Source organism: Salvelinus namaycush, chromosome 22, assembly GCF_016432855.1.
Source record: "Salvelinus namaycush isolate Seneca chromosome 22, SaNama_1.0, whole genome shotgun sequence".
NCBI classification, from domain to species: domain Eukaryota; kingdom Metazoa; phylum Chordata; class Actinopteri; order Salmoniformes; family Salmonidae; genus Salvelinus; species Salvelinus namaycush.
This window is the reverse complement of record NC_052328.1, coordinates 24830878-24856041: the sequence shown is the minus strand read 5'-3', so window position 1 is coordinate 24856041 and position 25164 is coordinate 24830878. Positions and strand designations below refer to the sequence as shown.

At 43.8% G+C, this 25164-nt stretch overlaps 1 protein-coding gene across 1 annotated transcript in view; it reads left to right on the top strand.

The window, feature by feature from the left end:
- Positions 1 to 25164, top strand: part of ank3a (ankyrin 3a) — a 145236-nt gene that overhangs the window by 368 nt on the left and 119704 nt on the right. The gene's annotated exons all lie outside the window — the stretch shown is intronic.

The window sequence follows — 25164 nt, the reverse complement described above, 5'->3', positions numbered from 1 at the left end:
TGTCTAATCTACAGCTAAACACGGGGCTCCCCTAAATACTACAGCATCACCGCCACTGTTATACTCCAAAATCAGCATCTCTCAGTGTGCGGATTCAAAAACCTTGATCTTACAGCTTATCAAATGGACAGGGGTATGGTACTGATCCAAACTACTCCTGGTTCATTAGTGATCCAAAGAGTTCTGTACTGTTCCGGGCATGTGGTTATGTTGTGGTCCAGTCGAGAGCATCTGTGTGCAGCTGGATACACAGGCGTCCATATATAATGCATATTTCTGTTATTTATTGATGGAAAAGCTTTCCATATGATGGAGGAGAATACACGTGGGTTAATGCTTGCTCTTTTATCTGCTATATGCACATGGTTCTGGTTTTTCTGGACAAATAAGTTGAAGTCATAAATAGCTAGAGAATGTCTTGCTGGAAGTAAAGCATCCACTGCTTGATGTTTACTGGATGCAATTATTTCACCCAGGAGATCTATTCAATAGGACTGACATTTATTGTCTTTGTGTTAATGGGCAGTCGCTTCTATTTATGAACAATAGATTGTTATTTGACCACAACATTGACAATGTATTTTTTACATCTATGAAAATATTATTGTTGAACAAAAACCTTAAAGGTGACTGATTTTAATTTACTTGATTGTGTACATTATCTTTGTGTGCATGTGTGTGTGTGTGTGTGTTCCTGATGTCCATGAGAGATATTATTAGGATTATTATTATTATTATAGAGACTCATATTTCATGTTGGGCTGAGGGAGCTCTTCTCCATTTATTGATTGCCTGCAAGTATAGCACGCTCCATTCAGATAATCAGTTTCCCCTTTCTCCTCTGAGCTGTGTCCTTCCTCCTGTCCTCATGCTTCTCTCGCTCTCTCTCTCACAAAGAAATGCACAGACACCTCACATGCTCCTTTTGTTGATAGGTAGAAATGGAAATGTGTTTAATGCACATCTAATTTTACATTTGCATTTTTGTAATTTACAAGACACTCTTATACAGTAGTGAGTGCATACATTTTTCATTTTTTGTACTGGTCCCCTGTGAGAATCAAACTCACAACCCTGGCGTTGTATGCTCCATGCTCTACCAACTGAGACACAGAGGACCCTCATAACAAATACACAGGACCCTCAAACCTTAGACTGGCTAATACTGTTGTGTAGAAACGCAATCTCAGATCCTGTTCTATTCTACATTATAAACTGGTTGGTTCGAGCCCTGAATGCTGATTGGCTGACAGCCATGGTATATCAGACAGTATACCACGGGTATGACAAAACATGTGTTTTTACTGCTCTGATTACGTTGGTTACCAGTTTATAATCGCAATAAGGCACCTCGGGAGTTTGTGGTATATGGCCAATATACCATGGCTAATAGCTGTATCCAGGCACTCTGCGTTGCGCCGTGCAAAATAACCGCCCTTAGTCGTGGTATATTGGCTATACCACACCCTCTTGTTCCTTATTGCTTAAGTACCTGATGGGCTTGGCTGAGCTTGGCCTGCATCGTTTACTACTGTCTGGTGGCCCTCCAACAATACCCGATGGGAGAGAGAAAGAGAAGGAACGAGTGGGGGAGAGAGAAAAAGAGAAGGAGCGAGAGAAAGATTAGGAGATAGAGAAAGAAGTAGTGAGAGAGGAGGCGAGATAAAGGAAATTTGCTGACTGAGGAGCCCGCCTGCCTCTCTTATCAGCCTTCACGGGCCTAATGGAGTGGAGGTGTCTGGAGGATTGCTTTTGGCAGAGGGGACCACTAACCTTCCTCACCCCAGAAGGAGCTGCTGTCCATGGAGGTATTGGTAGCCTGCCAGTGGAAAGAACACCTACTGACACACACAGTGAGGGGGATCAGGGGAGAGGTCAGGGTATTCAAGCCCAGAGCTGGCACTAGGAGCTAAGGAGGTAGGAGAGGGGTCACTGTTTCCTTATCATACAGGTTATCATACCACCTTTACTTAAATTGTTATTATCTCTGAGACATAGCAAAAAGCTTGCGGATTCCCCAAGAGCTTGGCTACAGCAACAGTAGTAAGAAGAAACTGCTGTAGGTGTTAGAGAGGAGAAGGAGAGGAGGAAGCAGTCTTGAGGGACGACTGGAGGCACTCATCCTCCTCTTACCAGACTAAGCACGTGTAGCGTGTAGCACGAGTCTCCAATCCCCTCTCTGTCTCTCTATCAGGAATCAAGGTAAGACCCAGATGCAGACTGTCAAAGTAACACTGTATATTGTAGCAAACGGGGCAAGCAAAGACTGGTCAAGGCAGGCAGGGGTCGGAAATCCAGGGTAAGGCAAAGGTACAGTACATCCGGCAGGGTCAGGGACAGGCAGGGTTCAGTAATCCAGAGGTGGAGCAAAGGTACAGGACGGCAGGCAGGCTCAGGGTCAGGCTGGCGGGTACAGGGTCAGGACAGGCAAAGGTCAAAACCGGGAGGACTAGCAAAGAGAGGCTGTGAAACGATAGGTGCTGACAGGAAAACTGCTGGTAAGCTTGAACGAACAAGACGAACTGGCAACAAACAGACAGAGAACACATGTAAAAATACACAGGGGATAATTGGGAAGATGGGTGACACCTGGAGGGGGGTGGAGACAAGCACAAGGACAGGTGAAACCGATCAGGACGTGACACTCTCTTAAGTCGTCCGCATGCCGAAACAGTGTTTTTGCATATATTATGATGACGTTTTGTGACGTTTTTGTTCGTTTTGGACTTCGTCAGTGATTGGTCAAAAGTCGAGATTCTTCAATAAAGTGTTTGTTGTCATTCAACGAGAGATGACTCATTTTCATGTACATTTTTTAATTGAGATATACTGTACCAAATATCTTAGATATATGTAAAATTGCACAACTAAGATCTCTTCGGCCAAAACATCAAAATGAATGACAGATTTCTTGAGTTATTTTAGATTAATTCTGACTATTTTCTGTCTACGGCGTCTCAAAATGGACAAAGTACTATTCAGTACAAACTGAAGCATGCTGATGCCTTTACTCGCACACATTTCTCTCTGTTTTGGGACAAGCGAAACAAAGGCAGAACGAGCATTCGTTCCTCTCTGTCCCCCTCCCCCTCCCACAAGATACTATAATATGTGTAGAGAGAGAGAATGGTCCATCCTTAACCCGCTAAAGGAGAATTGCTGTGTGTGTTGTGGCTGATCGAGGACCAGTCCCAGGGGGGCAATTGTGACCAAGAGAAAGCCCTCATCAGTCAAATGGGCAGGACACTCATCAAACTAAATGCTAAACTGCTAAACTGAAACTGCCCCACAGGCACACAAACCTCTGTCCAGCACTGCTTTTCAGAAATACCCTACTGTGCTAGTGTACTTAAACAATTCTGGTTAAAACGAAGGAAACCCTTTATTTGATCTCATCATTGATTGCTTTTGTTCAGTTGCATTCAATATGCTGGCACCTCCAAAGGCCTTTAGCCATTTCTTTACAACGAACAGTAGACTGTTACCCATGGTCCTTGAAATGCTGTTCCTCAGTCCTTCAATCTACAATACATCACCCTATTCTGTATATGGCTATCTATCTCACTGCAATATATTCAGTCTTCAAGCGGCCTGTGAGACGCTGTAATAGGGATCATTTTAATTATCGATCGAGCGGCTCAGTCGTCTGAGGGGTCCTGGCGAGCTGAGTGCTGGGGGGATTTACCAGTAAAGATGTAACTGGATCTACACCAGACTTGTGTGTTTGTCCTACTGGGATGGTACGCCATAACCCATGTATTCTCTGTGGTACACTAGAGATTGGAAGTGACTAGAATTGGTTCTGGTGTAGTGGAATAGAACACAGAATATGTTACCGTAAACAATTGTCTATTGTGTGGCTTTCATGTTGTTATCAAAATCCGCCATGTTCTGGGTCTTGCCTCGGAGATGGACAGTAAGGGAGAGCGCGATGTTGCTAGGCCTTAAGGTCATTTGAAGGTGATTGGCGTCCTCTTCTTTCTTCTTTTCTCTCCTCTCTTCTCTCTGCTCCGTGGTACGTTGTTATTCTGTTGCTGCTATCATCACTCTGTCTTGTAGAGGCTGTATTGAGCAGGAGATGCTGATGCTGTGTGCGCATAAACTCTGGATCTCTGATGTAAGTTTGGCGTGAGGTGTAGCAGATTTCTGTCTACATGAGAGCTTCAACTGCAAGATTCTCCATCTTGTCTTTTTTTCTTGTCATTTATTAAGACAACAGCTTCCTGACATTTTCTCTGAAGAGTGAAAATACAAACATGAAGTCTTGGCATAATCCTATAATGATGTGCCCAGGGTCGGACATGATGGGGGCAAGAAAGGAGAGGAGAAAGGAGGGATGCTGAGGAGATGAGAAGGCAGGACAGGAGAAGAATGGAAAGGTGAAAAGACGAGGAAGGAGGAAGTGGTGAAGCAAAGAGAAGTACGGGTGCGGTAGTGAACTGAGAGTAGAAAATGGGGTAGAGGAAATTACTAGAAATGGGGAATAAAGAGCTGGAGGAAGGCATTAGGAGGGGGCTGCTGAAGTACCATAAGGATGTTCTGCATTTGAAGAGATGAGCTCCCACACACACACACACACACACACACACATTAATTCAGTGATGAACCCCCATCAACAGTATCTACCAGCTAAACCCACCTCCTCCCCCACAGCCTGTCTGCCTGCGCTTCCCGGCACGGGTCCCCCAACCCCCCCTTCTCCACTCACCCTGAAACCCCCTCTCCTCTTCTCTCTTACAAGGACTGTCCTCCATATGCACTCGCTCATACGCACGCACGCACACACACACACACACACACCCATACAGAAAGTAAAATCCCAGATCTTGGGGCCATTCATCAGCACCCACCAACGATAGAAGCAGGGCATGTGCACCGATGCTTGTGTTGTAAGCTTCCCTTTCTTCCCCCTGCCCCACCATCATCACAAGCATTAATCCCCCACGGTGTATCAAGGCCTCCTCCATCAGGCTGCTAAACATGCTGGCCCAGCCCCAAACACACAAACACCCTCGACCATGCTCCCCCATCCCCCTCACTCTCCAGCCAAACCCCTCCGCTCTAGTGTGTGTGTGTGTGTGTGTGTGTGTTTGTGTGTACAGAACATGATAGTCCCATACCCTCACCTCTCTAATAACCCCTCCTGTTGTAGTTATACTGTCCCTCACACCAGTATTCTGACCCATGGGACACATTCTATGTGCCTGCATTGGTAGAGGCAACTCTATCCACCCCCTCCCCACACACCCTCCCTCCCCACACATACCCTATCCGCCCTCCCCACACATACCCTACCTTTCCTCCCTCCCCACACACACCCTACCTTCCCTCCCCACACACACCGTACCCTCCCTCCCTACACCTACCCTCCCTCCACACACATACAGTACCTTCCCTCCCTCCCCACACACACCCTACCCTCCCTCCCCACACATACCCTCCCAACACACACCCTCCCTCCCCACACACACCTTCTCTCCCCACACACACCCTACCCTCCCTCCCTCCCCACACACACGCTCCCTCCCCACACACACCCTACCCTCCCTCCCCACACATACCCTACCTTCCCTCCCCACACATACTCTACCTTCCCTCCCCACACACACCCTACCCTCCCTCCCTACACACACCCTACCCTCCCTCCCCACACACCCTACCCCCATCTGGCCTCTGTCTACCTCAGCTTCATTTGTAGCTAACCACCCGCCACTATCCCATCAGTAGCACTACTAAAGCAAGACTGTTTGTCTTGTAGGTTTTCCTTTACATATTTCATGTGTTATTGGCTTCTCAATTGATCTGTTGTACCACAAGGCGGAGGGAGAAAATAAAAAGAATTTGCACTCGCACCATAATATTTGACTAGCCGTCTGTGTTAGAGCGATGCAAGATGATGACTTTTGTATCATTTGAACATTATTTAGACTCTAGACCTATATTTGATCATTTGAACATGTGCTTCTAAAACCCTGGTTCTACCACCCACTCTTGGTGTCCTTGGTCCCCAGAAAAAGCCTCTATTTGTGGGCAGAGTCAGCCAGTCGGAGTCTGACCCTGTGTCCTGACTGAGACTGGAAATGGGATGTGTTGAGGGCAGACTTATAGGCCTATATTTGATCATTTCACCTTGTGCGTTTAAAACCCTGGTTCTACCACCCACTCGTGGCATCCTTGGTCCCCAGATATAGGCCTCTCTTTGTGGGCAGAGTCAGCCAGTCGGAGCCTGGCCCTGTGTCCCGACCGGGGCTGGAAATGGGCTGTGTTGAGGGCAGATCGATGATAATCACAGAGCAGACACTCCTCCACAGTCAGCTCCCTCTGGGGGGGATCAGAGACATTCATGCTTAGAGAAGAATGCATTCTGTCTCTCCAGCTACCTCCTTATCTATTACTCCCAGGTGTTTGTGTTGCACAACACTCAGGATGTCTCACACAATGGCATCCAATTTTTCAGCATTTATTTGGTTAGTCTTTGTTTCTATTTTACATATGAAGAGATTGCTTTTCAATTTGATTCTGTGATCCTAGTTCTTCCTAGTATTTGACAGCTTTAAAAGTCCATCCCTATTAATAGATGTTTATTTTTGTAAATATTTGTACCACCTTATTCGCTGGTCCTTGATAGTCATGTTGAATAGAGAGCTGGGTCCATTCTGCTTTACATCTATCATGCCCTGCTCTTCACCAGACTGACTCAATTGATTGGACATTTTTAGGCTATATCATTACCTGGTTTTGAGTTTGTCTCAGACACAAACTTCTCTATCACTGCATGGACAAAAGCTGCCTTTTGTGGACGACAACCCCTCAGGGAATAAATCATGTTTTCTCTTGGATACAATTGAGCATGGAATGGACAGAGTCTTTGTAGCGGAGTAATTTGATCCAGCATGGAAATTGTAACATTTCTAGAATATGTGTCACATGAGAGTACAGCGATAGGTGGAGAAAGAGAAAAGCAGTGGGTTTTGTCGACCAGCAGATAACACTGACCACAGAACTACACTGTGCTCTTCTGTGCTGTAGTGTAGAGTCCCTGGCCAATGCTCAGATTAGAACTTTTAAACTTCTCATTCTGTTTTAATGAGCACCAATCTGGTTTTAGCACTTTTCCAGCGGCTACGCTTGTCTGTATTGTTTAGACCATAAAAATCATTGTGTTTCCTTATTTATTGACCTGTCGAAGGCTTTTGATACGGTTTACCACTTCTTACTTGTTCATGATTGTCTGAAATAGGGCAAGATCAGGCATCTTGCAATTGGTTCTAGTGCTATCTAACTGACAGGGCACAATGGGTGCTTACTGATACTGATGGTATATCTAGTTTCCTCAATATTACAAAAGGTGTGCCGTAAGAGTCGATTTTGAGCCTTGTTCTCTTCACTATTTATATAAATAATATCTGTTCAAAGCTGTAACATTCATCTCTACATGGATGATAGTTATTTACTCATGTGCCTCCTCAGTATAGAGCCCATTCATGACCTTCAGCATGGTTTTGACTCAGTTCAAAATTCGCTTACTGATCTTAAACTAGTGCTAAATGCTAATGAAACCAAGTTTTTGTTGTTCTCTAGGTCTTGTAATATTAACCCTGAGGACCTGCGTATTTGCACATTGAAGGGATCCCAAATTGAGCAAGTTCCACGTTATAAGTACTTGGATATTTGGATTGAGGATAAGCTCTCTTTTAAAACAGACATTGAAAAACTGACCAAAAAAAAGTTGAGAATTAAGATTGTTTTATATAAATAAATTCTGCCTCACTTTGGAAAGTAGAAGGAAGATGGTTCAAGCAACACTTCTCTCAGTACTTGATTATGGTGATATAATCTACATGCATGCGACAGCCTCTGCTTTAAAACCTTTACATTCACTCAGCACTGTTTTTTATCACTGGGGACAATTTTCATACACATCACTGCATTTTGTATAGTTCTGTTGGCTAGAAGTCTCTGACTACCAGAAGGGCCCAGCATTTATCTACTTTTTGTATATTATGCAGTTCTTCAGAGAATCCCCCACTACCTCAGCTCACGTATTAACTGGAGATCCAGACATTTTCAGACCCGCTCTCTGGACTTGCTGCATTCTGGAGGTCCCGCATTTCTCCACTGACCTGGGGGAAAAATGCTTTTAGTTTTTATGCCCCCAGCTCATTGAATAGCCTTCAGGCCACCTTGAAATCAGACTCGCTGGTCTCCATTAGACAGTTTAGGTGGAGTTCAAGGGAGGTGATATGTGAGAGTTGTTTGTTTTGATGAATCTTGTTATATTTTCTGTATTGATATTATTTATTGTATGCTCATGTTCACAGGGCTCCTTTGCAAATGAGACCCTGGTCTCAATGGTGACCCACCCTGTATCAATAAAAGTTCAATAAAATAAAAAAGGATTTACAGTTAGGGAAAGGTTGATTATGGCTTCAAGGTGGGAATGGTATTACCATTGTTGTGTATAAAGTATTCTTCCTTATGTCATATATCAGTGAAATGAGCCTGTGGTCACTGCAGTGTTTGAGTCCTTACTATGCACACGCGCACACACACATTCTCACAGTACAATGACCAGCGAGGCTGAACAAATTCAGACAGAGCCCCAATCCAAGCCTCATCAGTTGTGTGGGAACAGCATCTGCCAGAGACAGAGACAGAGAAAGCAAAGCACTCAGGCTAATTCATGTTTGATGCTGAATTATTCAATACCAGCACTTTCAACAGATGCTACAGAGCCTCTGGTCAACAGTTAGCGCTTATTGTTTGATGGTGTTGTATTTAAGAAGTGCAAAAACACAGTGAAATAGATGTGAGAAATGACTGTACAGAATCCTTTCTACAAAGTCATGACTGTTACTGAGTATTTACATTTACTAAGGAAGGGTATAGGTTCAACTTTTTATTTTATTTTCATTACAGTAGTTCAAAACAAAGTGCCTGTGTAGACTGGTTCTCTGGTCTCCATAGGCTTGATGGATGTTTGGTTCCTTTGGCTGTACAATGACCAGAATTTATCTTTGGTCTTTGAGTTCAAATGCCCTCTGAGCTCACTGGTCTGTGTTAGGAATCAATCGATGATAGCAAGGGCAAGTATAGTGTGAAAAGAGGCAGAGGAACATGAAGGAAAATACTTGGCAAGAGAATGGATAGAGAGGGGAGAAACAGATAAAATACAGAGAGGGGAGATGGATAAAGGAAGAGAACCAGGTTGATACAAGGAGAAGGTGAGTATTCAGTATTGGACGCCCATCCATATCTGAGGACATTGGGAGATTACATGGAAATCGGCCACTAGGGGCAGCAGTGAGCGCTGTTACCTTCAAGTAGGTTTCAGATTTGCTAAGGTGTTGGGGATGGTGGATGGGCGTAAGCATTTGCCTCTGATTCCAAAGGTTGCAAGTTCAAATCCAGCAATATAAAAAAATATATATTTTTGTTTTAAGCCGATCCCAAACCTTAATCCTTACCTTAACCATTCGGAGTTAATGCCTAACCTTAATATTAGGGAGTTAATGCCTAAACTTAATCCTAACCTTAATCATTTGGAGTTAATGCCTAAACTTAATCTTAAACACTCTTGAAATTTGACGTTTGGAACAACTTTGAAATTTGAGAAACATGGATGAACGTCTAATTCTGATGTAAGACTGTGAGAGCTAGTTGGAAAAAGCACAAAGCCAGGAGTAACATTTACAGTGAACCACTCACTATTCCAGCATATAGACCTAGATGGTGCATCATTTCAGAATGACAATCACGGATGCTATTTTTGGTTAATTCTTTGAGAGTATGCTGTTTTGGGTGCTGTGGTGTAGCTGTTCATAGTAATAAAAGGGGAATCCAGTGTGAGGAATATGTGAACCCTGGGCTCATTTATTTACATTCTGTCCTGTACTCTTACATTGTATTTTCTGTTCCTCCCTCTAGTTATCTCTCCCTTAGCCCATGAGTCTTGTGCGCTCTTAAAGGGGCACACACTCATTTAACATGAACATCACAGTTGTTAGACTGTATTGTGACTGCTACAGCTCTCCCATCATCAATGTACAGTAGCCTATATTGAGTGACACCCTGCTGTGAGAGAAACAACAGTATGCTTGGACAACAGTCACTACTACCGTAAGTATGGATGTCGTTCATACAGTGAGATATGAGTCAAGGCTTTAGGGCGGACTCTGTCCGTGTCAGCTGTTAGCCATCTTGAGAGTGTGAAGGCTCTTGACAAGCAAATGGCTGGGCCAGTAGCAAGGGTTGCATTGAAGATGCTTTAATCACCTAGGTCCTTCTCAATTAAAACACTAACCAGGTTTCCAAGGGTAGAAAAAACACTATAGCCCTCGTGCTGCCAGGAGTTTCTTTTTGATCATTACTGTTGGCCTACTTTGTTGATTACATGAATTTCATTATGGATCCTATTCTTTCAGGGCAAGAATTAAATAATGGCCTAAGATGTCAGATATGAAGGCTGAACTGAATGACGGGATAATGATCCTAGTGCTCCATGAGTGCCAATGAAACTAGTAACGTTGTTAGCCAGAAGGCGGCCATTTTGAGCACTATGTGTCTGGGGGCTGCAAATGGCTGATTGTATGCGAGGGTGCTGCTGTGTGTATTTCCTATAGGAGGCATTTGAAGGTGAGCTGCGATAGGGGTGGGGTAGAAAACAAGACGTGACCTGGCAGTTTGAGTGTCTGTTTTTCTGACAGTGGCATTATGGTACCTATCTTGATTTAGCAATGATTGTTAAAATGTATGATTTATTGTCATTTCGTTTCTGAATGATGTTGATAGATTTGGTGAGCAGACCCATATAGGCATATTAAGTACAAAAAAAAACTGATGTCAAACGATAGGCTTCATGTGCTTCAGCTGTATTATTGCATGTTTGGCTGGCTGGCTGTTATTAACATGTGAGGTAGTGTTTCATTATAGGTCATTACTCTTCCCTCTCCGCTATGACCTTGACGGTGTAACATGCTATAGCAGACAGAGCAGGCAATATGGAAGCACATACACACACACACACGTACAGAGGCCACATGCCCATAGGGGGCACCGGAGCATGTGCCCCCTCAGATTTGTTGTGTGTGTGTGTGTGTGTGTGTGTGTGTGTGTGTGTGTGTGTGTGTGTGTGTGTGTGTGTGTGTGTGTGTGTGTGTGTGTGTGTGTGTGTGTGTGTGTATATACAGTGCATTCGGAAAGTATTCAGACCCCTTGACTTTTTCCACATTTTGTTACGTTACAGCCTTATTCTAAAATGGATTAAATAAAACATTTTTCTCATCAATCTACACACAATACCCCATAATGACAAAGTGAAAACAGGTTTTCAAATTATTTGCAAATGTATAGCTTTTTACAATTTTAAATACCTTATTTACATAAGTATTCAGACCCTTTGCTATGAGACTCAAAATTGAGCTTAGGTGCATCCTGTTTTCATTGATCATCCTTGAGATGTTTCAGAAATTGCAGCCCAAATAAATGCTTCACAGAGGAGACTGCATGAATCAGGTCTTCATGGTCGAATTGCTGCAAAGAAACCACTTCTAGGACACCAATAAGAAGAAGAGACTTGCTTGGACCAAGAAACACGAGCAATGGACATTAGACTGGTGGAAATCTGTCCTTTGGTCTGATGAGTCCAAATTTGCAATTTTTGGTTCCAAGACGCAGAGTAGGTGAACGGATTATCTCCGCATGTGTGGTTCCCACCGTGAAGCATGAGGTGGTGTGATGATGGTGTGGGGGTGCTTTGCTGGTGACACTGTCCGTGATTTAGAATTTAAGGCACACTTAACCAGCATTGCTACCACAGAATTCTGCAGCTATACGCCATCCCATCTGGTTTGTGCTTAGTGGGACTATCATTTATTTTTCAACAGGATAATGACCTAAAACACACATCCAGACTGTGTAAGGGCTATTTGACCAAGAAGGAGAGTGATGGAATGCTGCATCAAATGACCTGGTCTCCACAATCACCCAACCTCAACCCAATTAAGATGGTTTGGGATGAGTTGGACCACAGAGTGATGGAAAAGCAGCCAACAAGTGCTCAGCATATGTGGCAACTCCTTCAAGACTTTTGGAAAAGCATTCCAGGTGAAGCTGGTTGAGAGAATGCCAAGCGTGTGCAAAGCTGTCATCAAGTCAAAGGGTGGCTACTTTGAAGAATCTCAAATATAAAATATATTTTGATTTGTTTAACACTTTTTTGGTTACCACGTGATTCCATATGTGTTATTTCATAGTTTTGATGTCTTCACTATTATTCTACAATGTAGAAAAAAGTAAAAATAAATAAAAACCCTTGAATGAGTAGGTGTGTCCAAACTTTTGACTGGTAGTGTACATACAGTATTTTTTACATAATGATTATGGCTCTAGATTGCAGGAAAAGGCTGTTTGAGGCGTTTGTAAAATGCAAAATTCTCCAACTTCCGGGGCGCAGCCACCCTCACGCACTTTGTGCCCCCTCAGATTTTTGGGTGCATGATGCCCCTGCATACGCGCGCACGTGCACACGCGCGCACACGCACACGGCTCAGCCTTGGTGACCAGTCAGTTCCCTGGGATGGATGAACTCTCTCAGGGTCATGTTGGGGCAATCTCTGCTCAAAGAGAGAGGGTGTAGCCTGTTGAGGATGTTGCTCAGTCTCATAGACATACTGCAGGCAGTGATCCTAATAAATACTGTAGGCAGTCTCACAGAACCGACCCCTACTCTGGCTGAAGAATGGTACTTTCCACTCCTGTCTTATGCCATGCTAGAGACAAGCGAGTGATTGACGTCATCTAGTTAGCACCATTTATTAGGCATAGGCTAGTCAGCAGCATGTGAGCCTCCGCTTTACTGTGGATCAGGTCCGTCTGTCTGCAAAACAATAGCCAAACAAAACATTCAGGAGAGACTATATTCCTGTATCTCTGTATCGATTTGATCTCAAGTATCCTGAGCTAAACTTGGCACATTTGCAGAAACATTGAACACAAGGTGTACACAGATTAGGCAGACGGATGAAGCCAGCAGAGAGAGCATTAAGAATGTGAGACAGGAAGATTCATCCTGACCAGGGCTGTTTCCATTGAAGCTGATGGGCTGTTACTGTCTGGCTGTGGAAGTGCTGTTCAACTCATTGGGTTGTCGTTTTGGTGCATCCTCTTCAACATATCAGAGTGAAGCTTAGTTGCTTCTTGACCTGACAACCCCTTGACCTATGATGAGACATCACTGTTACCTCAATGGAGATTGACTGTAGCTGTCGAGTTTTTATTTTATTTTTTATTTAACCTTTATTTAACTAGGCAAGTCAGTTAAGAACAAATTCTTATTTTACAATGACGGCCTACCCCTGAGGACACTGAGCCAAATGTGCGCCGCCCTATGGGGACTCCCAATCACGGCCAGTTGTGATACAGCCCGGGATCGAACCAGGGCCTATAGTGACACCTCTAGCACTGAGATGCAGTGCCTTAGACTGCTGCGCCAATCAGGAGCAACCAACCAATCAAGGTCTTCTCATATACAGTATGTAAGACCTTTGTTCAAATCATGCTCAAAATAGCATAGGAATGGATCAAAATAGATATCTCATGATATGCATATTTGTTATTAGGACAATGCTGATGAAATCCCTTAAAATATATTGTTGGTCATTTTTTTCTGCTCTTTTGCACACCAGTATCCTCGTCTGCACATCTATCACTTCAGTGTTAATTGCTAAATTGTAATTATTTCGCCACTATGGCCTATTTATTGCCTTACCTCCTTACTTCATTTGCACACACTGTATACAGATTTTCTATTGTGTTATTGACTGTATGTTTGTTTATCCCATGTGTAACTCTGGGTTGTTGTTTTTGTCACACTGCTTTGCTTTATCTTGGCCAGGTCGCAGTTGTAAATGAGAACTTGTTCTCAACTGGCCTACCTGGTTAAATAAAGGTGAAATAAAACATTTCATAATTTTAAAAATAAAACTACATCTACCCTAATTGAAGGCATGATGTCATTACACCTTTGTGCCTCCCCCATCCACAAGCTTATTATTTTCTGTAGCTTAGGGGCAAACTGTTACAAACAGCCATGATCATACTTTTGTTGCTTTCTGTCCCAGCCAGCACCCATTTCTGTCCCAGGTTAATAAAAAAGGCTGATAACCTAGCCTATGCATTTATGAGAAATACATTGTCATGTAAAGCAAGTATATGGAAGGTGTGGAGGATAAGGTCTTTGTGATCAGTTTACAGGAAGGAACAGATAAAGAAGATTGAGGAGAGAGGTTAACCACAAGTTAATCATCTGTAGTCTGGATGCACAGGAAAAGCAGAGCTCAGGGACAATGCACAGTTGTGTTCACAGTGTACCTATTCTCTCTCTCTCTCTGTGTCTCGCTCTGTCGGTCCCTCCCTCCCTTCCTCCCACTGCCCCCCCTCTCTCTCTCCCTCTCGCTCTCGCTTTCTAGCTCACTCTCTCTCCCCCCTCTCACACTCCCTCTCCCCCTCGCTCTCTCTCACCCACTCCCACTCACCCCCCCCCCCCCCTCTCTCTGTCTCTGTCTAACACACTGAGATAGTAGGCTAACCACACACAGACATGATGTAGTAATTATCTAAGACTAGGCCTAGTTAAGAGAAGTTGAGCCATTTTGCTCTATGAAATGATTCAATATGATGTAATATCATGGTTTAATATTGGATGCTGATTTTGTTAGCCATTTTTAATGTGTCTTTGTGACGGTAGTGTTAGTCAGTGAGACCGAGACAAAGCAACTGTGGTGGTGTTGTGGTGAGACAGTTGGGGACAGATGGCTCACGGACCGCTCCCGTCTGCTGCCATATCCCTGCCAAAGTTCAGGGAGAAACACTTACACACACTCCACTTCATTCACTTTCACTGATCCACATAAGCAGATTTCCACATAGTCACTGACATGTGTAGGGCCCTATGAAATCTATGTTGTGGACGGAATCACGGAATCCAAATATTTAAAACGGAATTCAACAATATCGAAGAAAAAAATTGAAATTACTAGGAAATCAACTAAATCTATTGAACTTAATAGAAAATGCATTCATTTGCCCAAGTTAATAATAAGACATGAACAAAATGCATCAGTGATTTGTATTTTACTCCATCTTTCTCAAACTCTGCAATCAATCACATGAGCACTACAGAAACATCGCTAACCCAACAACAGTCTCTAGCTGGTGCGCACTTGAGTTAAAGGGTAACTACACCCCAAAATCTAAATGTCAAGAGTTGTCTCCTGATGTGGTTTAAGCATTGTGTACTTAGAATATCTAATGTTGTTGTTTTTCTTCTTTTTTTTAAGTGTGATTTTGAGAGCGAAAACCTGGAAAAAAACTGTGAAAAACGGAAACCTTGCAACAGATGCAACAGATATTTTAGGGTCCTAGGTGTGCGAAGATTAGTCAGTGTTAAAAGTGAAAGGGTTTTTGGTGGTGGAGTTTCAATGTTTCTATTCTGCTATTGTAAAATGTATTAAGCAGTAATTGTACTCAAGGAAAAAGCCTTCAGTCTGTACCTAGATTTTTAGACTATCAAAATCTCAGTCCTGCGCATCTATTTGTCTACTCTATACCTGCCTCATTTTAGTGGGGCGGCAAGTAGCCTAGTGGTTAGAGCGTTGGGCCAGTAACCGAAAGGATGCTAGAACGAATCCCTGAGCTGACAAGGTAAAAATCTGTCGTTCTGCCCCTTTAATTAATTTATTTTTATTTCACCTTTATTTAACCAGATAGGCTAGTTGAGAACAAGTTCTCATTTACAACTACGACCTGGCCAAGATAAAGCAAAGCAGTGCGACACAAACAACAACACAGAGTTACACATGGAATAAACAAACATACAGTCAATAATACAATAATGTAATTCTGTCCCTGAACAAGGCAGTTAACCCATTGTTCCTAGGTCATCATTGTAAATAAGAATTTGTTCTTAACTGACTTGCCTAGTTAAATAAATGTTAAATAATGTTAAAAATGGTGCTGTCTCACAAGGGACGGCTGTTCTGCAACTCCAGACACAGTCCCAGACTTGACATTAAGTCAGAATGCTTCTCATAGTGGCAGAAGCATGTGATGTTCTTTTATGTTGTCAGCATTTTTTTCCACCCCCACTTCATGCTGGTAGATTCAACCAGAGAATAGCCTTAATTTTTCTGTTTTCCAAAAGGACCAATCATCTGTAACATCACACAGGCTCAAAACAACACAATGACACATTTCTGCATGGTCATTATAAGCAGAGGTTTGATTTTCGCAGGCTCTCAAAGTTTTTGAAGTTCCTTTCATCCATGTTTCCAAATGGAATTCAAACAGAGAAAAATGTCATGCTCTGATGTGGCGTCCTAGACAGCTGTTATGCTCGATGTGAGATGATTGACCGTAATGTATGATTCAGCGCATCCATTTAGCGAGAAGTGATACTCTTACTAGGCTCTCCCAGTTTGATTTTCTCCATTAAAACCAGCCAGAGAGGAGCTTTCTTGTTGGCTAAGGTCTCAAAGGACAAGTAATTAGCACCAGACAGACACTCTCCAATAGAAGATAATGGGAGAATGTTGCACAATTAGACTGAAAGCCTTTAGACTCTACTCTAGTCTGTATGTAATTAAGTTAGTTCTCGTAATGAGTCTAATGTACAACACTAGAGAGAGTTAAGGCTGTACTCTACGTCAACTCCAAGAGGTAAGCGGTCTGTTGTTTGACAGAGACGAGAGAGAGCGAGATAGAGAGATACTGTCATCCTGTAGAGCAGGTATTCCCAAACTGGAGTATGTGCAATGCCGCCGGGGGTACGCCAAATAAAAATGTGATTCACATTTTTTTTTTTTTAAATCATAATAATCTTCACATTTTTAAACAGTCCATTTCGATTTTCCAACAGGGCTATACATTGAGTTTTTTTTCTCACCTGAATAGCCTCGTTTCTCTGCCAAAAATACAATTAAACCATCTAGTGCTCAGCAAAATAACAACACAATGTCAAATACAGGTAGCCTAGTCAAATAATTAACATCCAATCACATTAACCGTTACTCTCTCGCGGGAATTTCACTAACGGTCTGTATGTAGCCAAACATAGCTGCTGCTCATTCCGTTTGCTCGAAAATTGATAAATGGTTAAAAAAAAGTAAGGCTCGCGTCCATAGAGACACATACCAGCTCTACTGGTAGTACTGTCAACAACACAAGTTGTTCTGCTTCCACGAGCACATCCAATGCTAGCATCAGTAATTCTACATTTGTTGTTAGCCCAGCTAGCATGGACTCTGACAGTTGGGAATCTGATGCAGCCGAAGAGCTACTGCCCCCTTACCCGGGAAAGCACTGAACAACAGACATGGACGTTGGACCATCGAAGAGGCACAAATATGATGAGAACTACATTGATTTGGGGTTCACTTATATTGGGATTAGTGCCTTTCCTCAGCCACAGTGTGTTATAAGTGCAAAAGTACTATCTCACAACTCGATGAAACCTTCACTCTTGCACAGACATTTATAAACAAAACATTCCAATTGAAAAATAAGCTACGCAAGTTTTTTGAGTGATGTTTTTTCTCACCTGGATGATCTGAATCTAGGATTGCAGGGACTCTCCGCAACTATATTCAATGTGCGGGACAAAATTGAGGCTATGATTATGAAGCTGGAGCTCTTCTCTGTCTGCAGTAACAGGACAACACACAGGTCTTTCATCATCGTATGATTTTTTTTGTTTAACTGAACCTATGCTTACGCACAATGTCAAATGGGATATAGCGAAGCACCTGAGTGAGTTGGGTGCGCAATTACGCAGGTACTTTCCCAAAACGGATGACACAAACAACTGGATTCGTTATCCCTTTCATGCCCTGCCTCCAGTCCACTAGCCGATATCTGAACAAGAGAACCTCATCGAAATTACAACAAGTGTAACGTTCGTCGTCTGGAGGAGAAGAAGAGAACCAAGATGCAGCGTGGTATGTGTCCATAATGTTTTAATAATAAAACTGAACACTGAAACAAAACAATAAACCGACAAACGAACAGTCCCGAAAGGTGAAACACAAAAACACTAAACAGGAAATAATCACCCACAAAACACAACAGAAAACAGGCTACCTAAATATGGTTCCCAATCAGAGACAATGACTAACACCTGCCTCTGATTGAGAACCATATCAGGCCAAACGAGAAACCCAACATAGAAACACAAAACATAGATAACCCACCCAACTCACGTCATGACCAACTAAAACAAAGAAATAACACGAACTAGGGTCAGAATGTGACAACAAGCGGTTTGGTGAAAATGTATTTTAATCAGAAGCCACTGCCAGATTTCTGGATGGGGCTACGCTCAGAGTATCCTGTCTTGGCAAATCAAGCTGTTAAGATACTGATGCCCTTTGCAAGCACGTACCTACAGTATGTGAGAGTGGATTCTCAGCCCTCACTAGCATAAAGACTAAATACAGGCATAGACTGTGTGGAAATTTAAGACTGAGACTCTCCAATACAACCCGACATTGCAGAGTTATGTGCATCCTTTCAAGCACACCCTTCTCATTAACCCATAGTGAGTTACTCACAATTTTCGATGAACAAATAAAGTTTCATATGTAAGATGGCTAAATAAAGACCTAATTATTGATTATTATTATTATTTTATCATTTGTGCCCTGGTCTTATAAGAGCTCATTGTCACTTCCCACGAGCCGGGTTGTGACAAAAACTCACACTCATTCTTAGGTTTAATAAATGTATCGTATAGTGTGTGTGTGTGGCAGGCTTACAATGATGGCAAAAAACAACATTTAAGAGTGCGCTGACCCTGGTGCTAGAGGGGGTACGCAGCTGGAGGTTGAATGTTTGAAGGGGTACGGGACTATAAAAAGTTTGGGAACCACTGATGTAGAGAGTTTTGTCGCTGAGATTGGAGAGCCTGTTGTTGCAGTTAGCAGGCAGACCCAGAGACGGACACAGACCCTGGAGTCAACACGTTTTTTTTTTCTTCACACAAATGAATTTGACCGTCATACAGTATCACATGTAGTGTGTTGAATACTTACAGGAATTATGGTCAAACTTGCACTCAGACTCAGTTCAATCTGCTGCCACATGTTGCTGGGTAATAAAGCCAGAGAGACGGATGTGGCATCTTGTGGAGGTTAGCTACTGTACTGGAGCTGGGACGATTATCGACACCTCACTTATCGCAGGCATTTTGCTGATATGGGTGATTATTAATGGGACAATTGATTGCTATAACTATCAACTATCAAACTAGTAGTAGATTAAAAGTTAATAAAAAAAAATGTTAAAACCTGGTGAACATTGTTATTAACTTAACGTTCTATTTATCGTTATCGCATCAATTCGCGATATGGATTTTTTTGTGTGTATTTTATTTTGAGCTCTTTCTCCTCAATTTCGTGGTATCCAATTGGTAGTTACAGTCTTGTCCCATCGCTGCAACTTCCGTATGGTCTCGGGAGAGGCGACGGTCAAGAGCCATTCGTCCTCCAAAACACGATCCTGCCAATCCGCACTGCTTCTTGGTACACTGCTTGCTTAACCCTGAAGCCAGCCGCACCAATATGTCGGATGAAACACCGTACAACTAGTGACTGTGTCAGCGTGCATGCGCATGGCCCGCCACAGGAGTCGCTAGAGCGCGATGGGACAAGGATATCCCGGGCCAGCCAAACCCTCCCCTAACCCAGACGACGCTGGGCCAATTGTGCACCGCTTCATGGGTCTCCCAGTCGTGGCCGGCTGCGACACAGCCCGGGATCGAACCCGGGTCTGTAGTAACGCCTCAAGCACTGCGATGCAGTGCTTTAGACCGCTGCGCCACTCGGGAAGCCATGCGATATGGATTTTTGTCCATATCATCCAGCTCTATACTCTACTGTATTTTATTGCACCTGGTCCATCTATTCTAGCCTGACCTCTTCCTCCCCACAATGTACTGACAGACCTTCAACATCACCCCCCATCACTCTCCACCACATCACCCTCCACCACAAACTAATCAGGCTGAAGTTATCATATGAATACTACTGAGGAAGGACTACTATTGCTGTACTCTAACTCTGTCTTAGGAGTGAGGAGTGAATTGTGAGAAAAACACTGTGTCTGTGAGTGTTTTAGAGTTTAATGACCTTATCAACTCCACAGGGTCTCAGCTGTGTTGAAGAATGAGTCAATAAACAACGAATGTCCCTGACAGATTGTTGTGTTTGTGTGCATGTGTGTGTGTTTGGGAGGTGGCCTCTTGTCTCCACCCCCTATCTTCCATAACCTCACACTGTCGTCATCCTGGCTGTGCCCCATCGGAGAGGCAGCCGTCTAGGACAGAGAGTGCCAAGAGGGCCCTGGATAGAGACAGCAAGAGTGGATCCAGGTGTGCCATCTGTGCAGATAGGGCCGGGGTGGGTTGGGGGGCGTAGTTAGGGCATCATCTGGAGTTGGGCACATCACTGATACACCACTGCACTTTCATTCGGGACAGCCAATCAGCTGGGGGATGAGTAGCAGGGTATCTCTAGGCTTGTAGCATATCTGAATGGAGAACTCATCTGCTGTGTTCTTGTCATGGCAAACATATATGGCAACGAGTGGAAAAAGACTTGGCAAATGCACACATACAGATCTGAGACCAGGCTAGGTTATATCTTGGTTGAAGTTGCCCATAGGCACAGATCTATAGGATCTAGATACACTTAATGATATAATGCTAAAGTGACCTTAGATCACTGTCTAGGGGCATCTTCCAACTCCTGTCTCTGCTGCCCGGAGCTAGAGGGATATATGTAAGGAGGTAACTATCAATCGCACCTGCTGAACATTAGGAACATTAGGATTTTAGGATGGCCACTGTGTTAGAAAGAATAGACAGTGAAAAAAACATTTAAATACATTTTTCCAAACCTTATATTTTTTTGTTAAAAAAAATCCCCCTTTTTCTCCCCAATTTCGTGATATCCAATTGCGATCCAATTACAATCTTGTCTCATCGCTGCAACTCCCCAACAGGCTCGGGAGAGGCAAAGGTTGAGTCATGCGTCCTCCGAAACATGACCCGCCAAACCACGCTTCTTAACACCCGCTCGCTTAACCCGGAAGCCAGCCGCACCAATGTGTCGGAGGAAACACTGTTCAACTGACGACCGCAAGTCAGTCTGCAGGCGCCCGGCCCACCACAAGGAGTCGCTAGAGCGCGATAAGCCAAGTAAAGCCCCCCCCCCCCGGCCAAACCCTCCCCTAACGACGCTAGGACAATTGTGCACCACCCTATTGGACACCTTGTCACGGCCGGTTGTGATACAGCCTGGGGTCAAACCCGGGTCTGTAGTGATGCCTCTAGCACTGCGATGCAGTGCCTTAGACTGCTGCACCACTCGGGAGGCAGTGAAAAGCTTTTGATCAGAAGTAAACCACAGTGCTCCATCTAAGCCCTGCTACAGTCTGGCTCTGCTGTGAAGTTATACAGGCATGATAATGGATCTGGGAGTGAGTAGATGAGTGCACCTGGAAGAAGGTCTTCTTGCTGTGGAACACGTAGCGTTGATAGATATTACAGTCCCCCACTGTAGTGCTGTTTTGGTATAGCGCAATACAGCAATCCCCTCAATGGCTCAATTGACTTTTGATTCATAATCATACTGCCATTAGGAAATACAGTCAAATGTATGGGTCAAGGTTTATGTACCAACAGGCCACACCAGTTACCAGACTGAAAACAAAGTCATATGTTGTGTTCAGTAGTCGGCCTCGCACCAGAGCGGAGAAATGGTTTGTTGAGATCGGCGTGGAAGAGCATGACTGGCCTGCACAAAGAAAGCACGGACGTCAACTCCATCAAACACCTTTGGTATGAATTGGAACGCCGACTGTGAGCCAGGCCTAATTGCCCAACATCAGTCCCCGACCTCACTAATGCTCTTGTGGCTGAATGGAAGCAAGTCCCAGCAATGTTCCAACATCTAATGGAAAGCCGGTATAGAGAGCCAATGGGGGAAAAGGCCGAGAAGGGAGAGGATGTGTGATTCTCTGAGGTGTGTGGGAAAAGCAGTCGGCCGCTGCAGCTGTGTGATAGCAGAGGTACTCTGTCTTTTTCACTGTCTCCTCTCGCTCTCTCCCATACGCGCTCGAACAGACACATACGCACAAACACATGCTCAATTGCTCCCTTACGCTCCGTACTCACCCAAGATTGGGTGTAATTATTGTCCCTGGTTAGGAGTAATTTCCTTTTATGTAGCGCACCAAGCCTTCATGGTTTTACAAGGTTATCGTCACAGTTATGTGTGGACCTCCTTTAAAAAGGTAGTGTTACAGAAAGCTTGCTTGCCCCCTAGGGAGTATCATCCATGGCACCATCAAGCCTAGTAGGAGCAGTGAACAGCAGCTTTGTTACTTCCGCCTGGCACCTGGCTGACTGGGAGAGGATGATGCATTTCCATTGGCAGGTTGTTATGTTATGTTAATGACGGCATTGTCATGGATCCTCCACTAGAGTCCGGTGTTCCTCCGCTCAGCACACACACTGCCCTGCAGGTCACTGCACGGAATGTGATGATGTCACTGGATTCCTGCCATACCGTACTACTATACATTCTAGGCTAAATCTTCTCTTCCTTTCTCTCCGGCTGCTGATAAGAGTCCAAAAATGCAGACCATCCATTGTCTCTCTCTCTCTCTCTCTCTCTCTCTCTCTCTCTCTCTCTCTCTCTCTCTCTCTCTCTCTCTCTCTCTCTCTCTCTCTCTCTCTGTCTCTCTGTCTCTCTCTCTGTCTCTCTGTCTCTCTCTCTCTCTCTCTGTGTAAAGCTACATAGTGAGTGATGTGTGAAGTTTTGAAATAATATGACACCCATGTCAGCAGATTTCCCCTCTACTCACACTCAGCCTGGATGCGTAGTGACAGTAGAACAGTTCCTCCTGACTTCACATTTTCTCCTGATACAGAATATTATTTTGCTTCTCTATCATTTGCTCTCTGTTGTTTTGCTGTGTTGCCTTGTCCCCCTCCAGCTTAGTACAAAAGGGAAAATAAATCAACATAAATATAGGTTGTATTTATAATAGTGTTTGTTCTTCACTGGTTGCCATTTTCTTGTGGCAACAGGTCACAAATCTTGCTGCTGTGGTATTTCATCCAATAGATATGGGAGTTTATAAAAATTGGATTTGTTTTCTAATTCTTTGTGGGTCTGTGTAATCTGAGGGAAATATGTGTCTCTAATATGGTCATACATTTGGCAGGAGGTTAGGAAGTGCAGCAATGTTTCCACCTCATTTTGTGGTGCACAATCTTCATCAAACCATTTATCATTGTTGTTAATTTTCTTAGGTTGTCTGCTTGACATTATTTGATTTGATAGGGAAGCTGAGAGGTCAAATATACCGTTTAGGTTTTCTACTGCCAAGTTAACACCTTCACTATTACAGTGAAACATTTTGTCCAGGAAATTGTCAAGAAGGGATTGAAAATAGTTTTTTGATAGATTTCCACACTATTTTCCTTCCATCTAAAGCATTTCTTAATATTATTAAATTCCTTTGGCTTTGATGCCTCATGATTGAGCATAGCTCTGTTCAAGTAGAATGTGATTTTGCTTTGATCTGATAGGGGTGTCAGTGGACTGACTGTGAATGCTTTAAGAGACTTTGGGTTGAGGTCAGTGATAAAGTAGTCTACAGTTCTCCTGCTGATGAGCTATAGGTGTACCTACCATAGGAGTCCCCTCGAAGCCTACCATTGACTATGTACAAATCCAACGTCCAACAGAGCTGCAGGAGTTGTGACCCGTTTTTGTTTGTTATGTTGTCAACTCCAGGTAGAAGTTTGTCCCACTGTGTGCTGAGGGTGTCGGGTTCTTGTCCAGTTCTGGCATTTAGGTCACCACAGACTAGTACATGTCCCTGAGCCTGGAAATTGTTGATCTCCCCTTCTCGGAAGGAGAAGCTGTCATCGTTAAAGTATCAGGATTCTATTGGGGGGATATAGGTAGCACACATGAGGACATTTTTCTCTGTTGAGATCATTTCCATATTAATTTCTAGCCAGATGTAAAATGTTCCTGTTTTGACTCATTTAATAGAGTGGGTTTGGTCTGCTCTATACCAAATTAGCATACCCCCTGAGTCTCTTCCCTCTTTCACACCTGGTAGTTTGGTGGATGGGACTACCAGCTCTCTGTAACCTGGTCTGTCCATGTTTCTTGTAGGATGACAATGTCTGTATTTCAATTTTTTTTGATGAAGTCTGGGTTCCTGCTCTTTAGGCCAAATTCAGATGACCTCAATCAAACATTGTATATTCCAGGATGAGATAGTAAAAGCTTTGTGTTCCATAGTGTCTAGTGTTGTTTTTGTGTGGTTTAGGCACGGACCATCACAGTAGGTGTGAGCAGAGCATGTTGAGCATCTGATACATACCTCCTAAGGTTGTAGGATGGGACTTGGGCGGGTGTAATAGTGTGGGTTGGGCCTGTTGCTCTGCTCACGGCTTGGGCATATGTCCTGCTGTCATGTTGAGGTCCTTGCCGCAGGGGCGTGGGGCATGGGGTGAGCAGAAGGGACATAGGTCTGATATGGGGGGGTATATAGGGTTTGGCCAGGGTTTGGTTGGGGTGTGGCTGGTGATGCTATGGTCTGGGTGTAGGTCCTCTTGGTGTGGGTTCTCTCGGTGCAGGTCCTTCGGGAGGGCGTCTTTCAGGTCTGGGCAGGGTGTCCTTCGCTCTGTTGCTCCTGTGTGAGGTCCTGAGGCTACGGTTGAGGGTGATGTCCTCCAGGGTCCTGGCAAAAGTTGGGATTACTGCCTTGTAGAGGTGGACCTGGCCGTAAACGCTGTTCAAGTTCAGGGTGGAGTGGTGGGCCAGGTAGACATTAGGTTTTGAGGCACAGTCTCGCAAAATGCTTGCTTTCACCTAATAACCTGCCCAGGAACTGCGGTTGAAAATTAGCCGGCTGGCTAAAACCGGCACTTTTACCGAAACGTTGATTAATGTGCACTGTCCCTGTAAAAAATAAAATAAACTCGACTCAACCTGCTGTATGGAGGCAGGGAGAAAGTATTTTCGTGGTAGTAGGGTGGAGATAACCACTTGTGCGTTGGGGAAAGTGGAAGAAGCTTTTTCAATC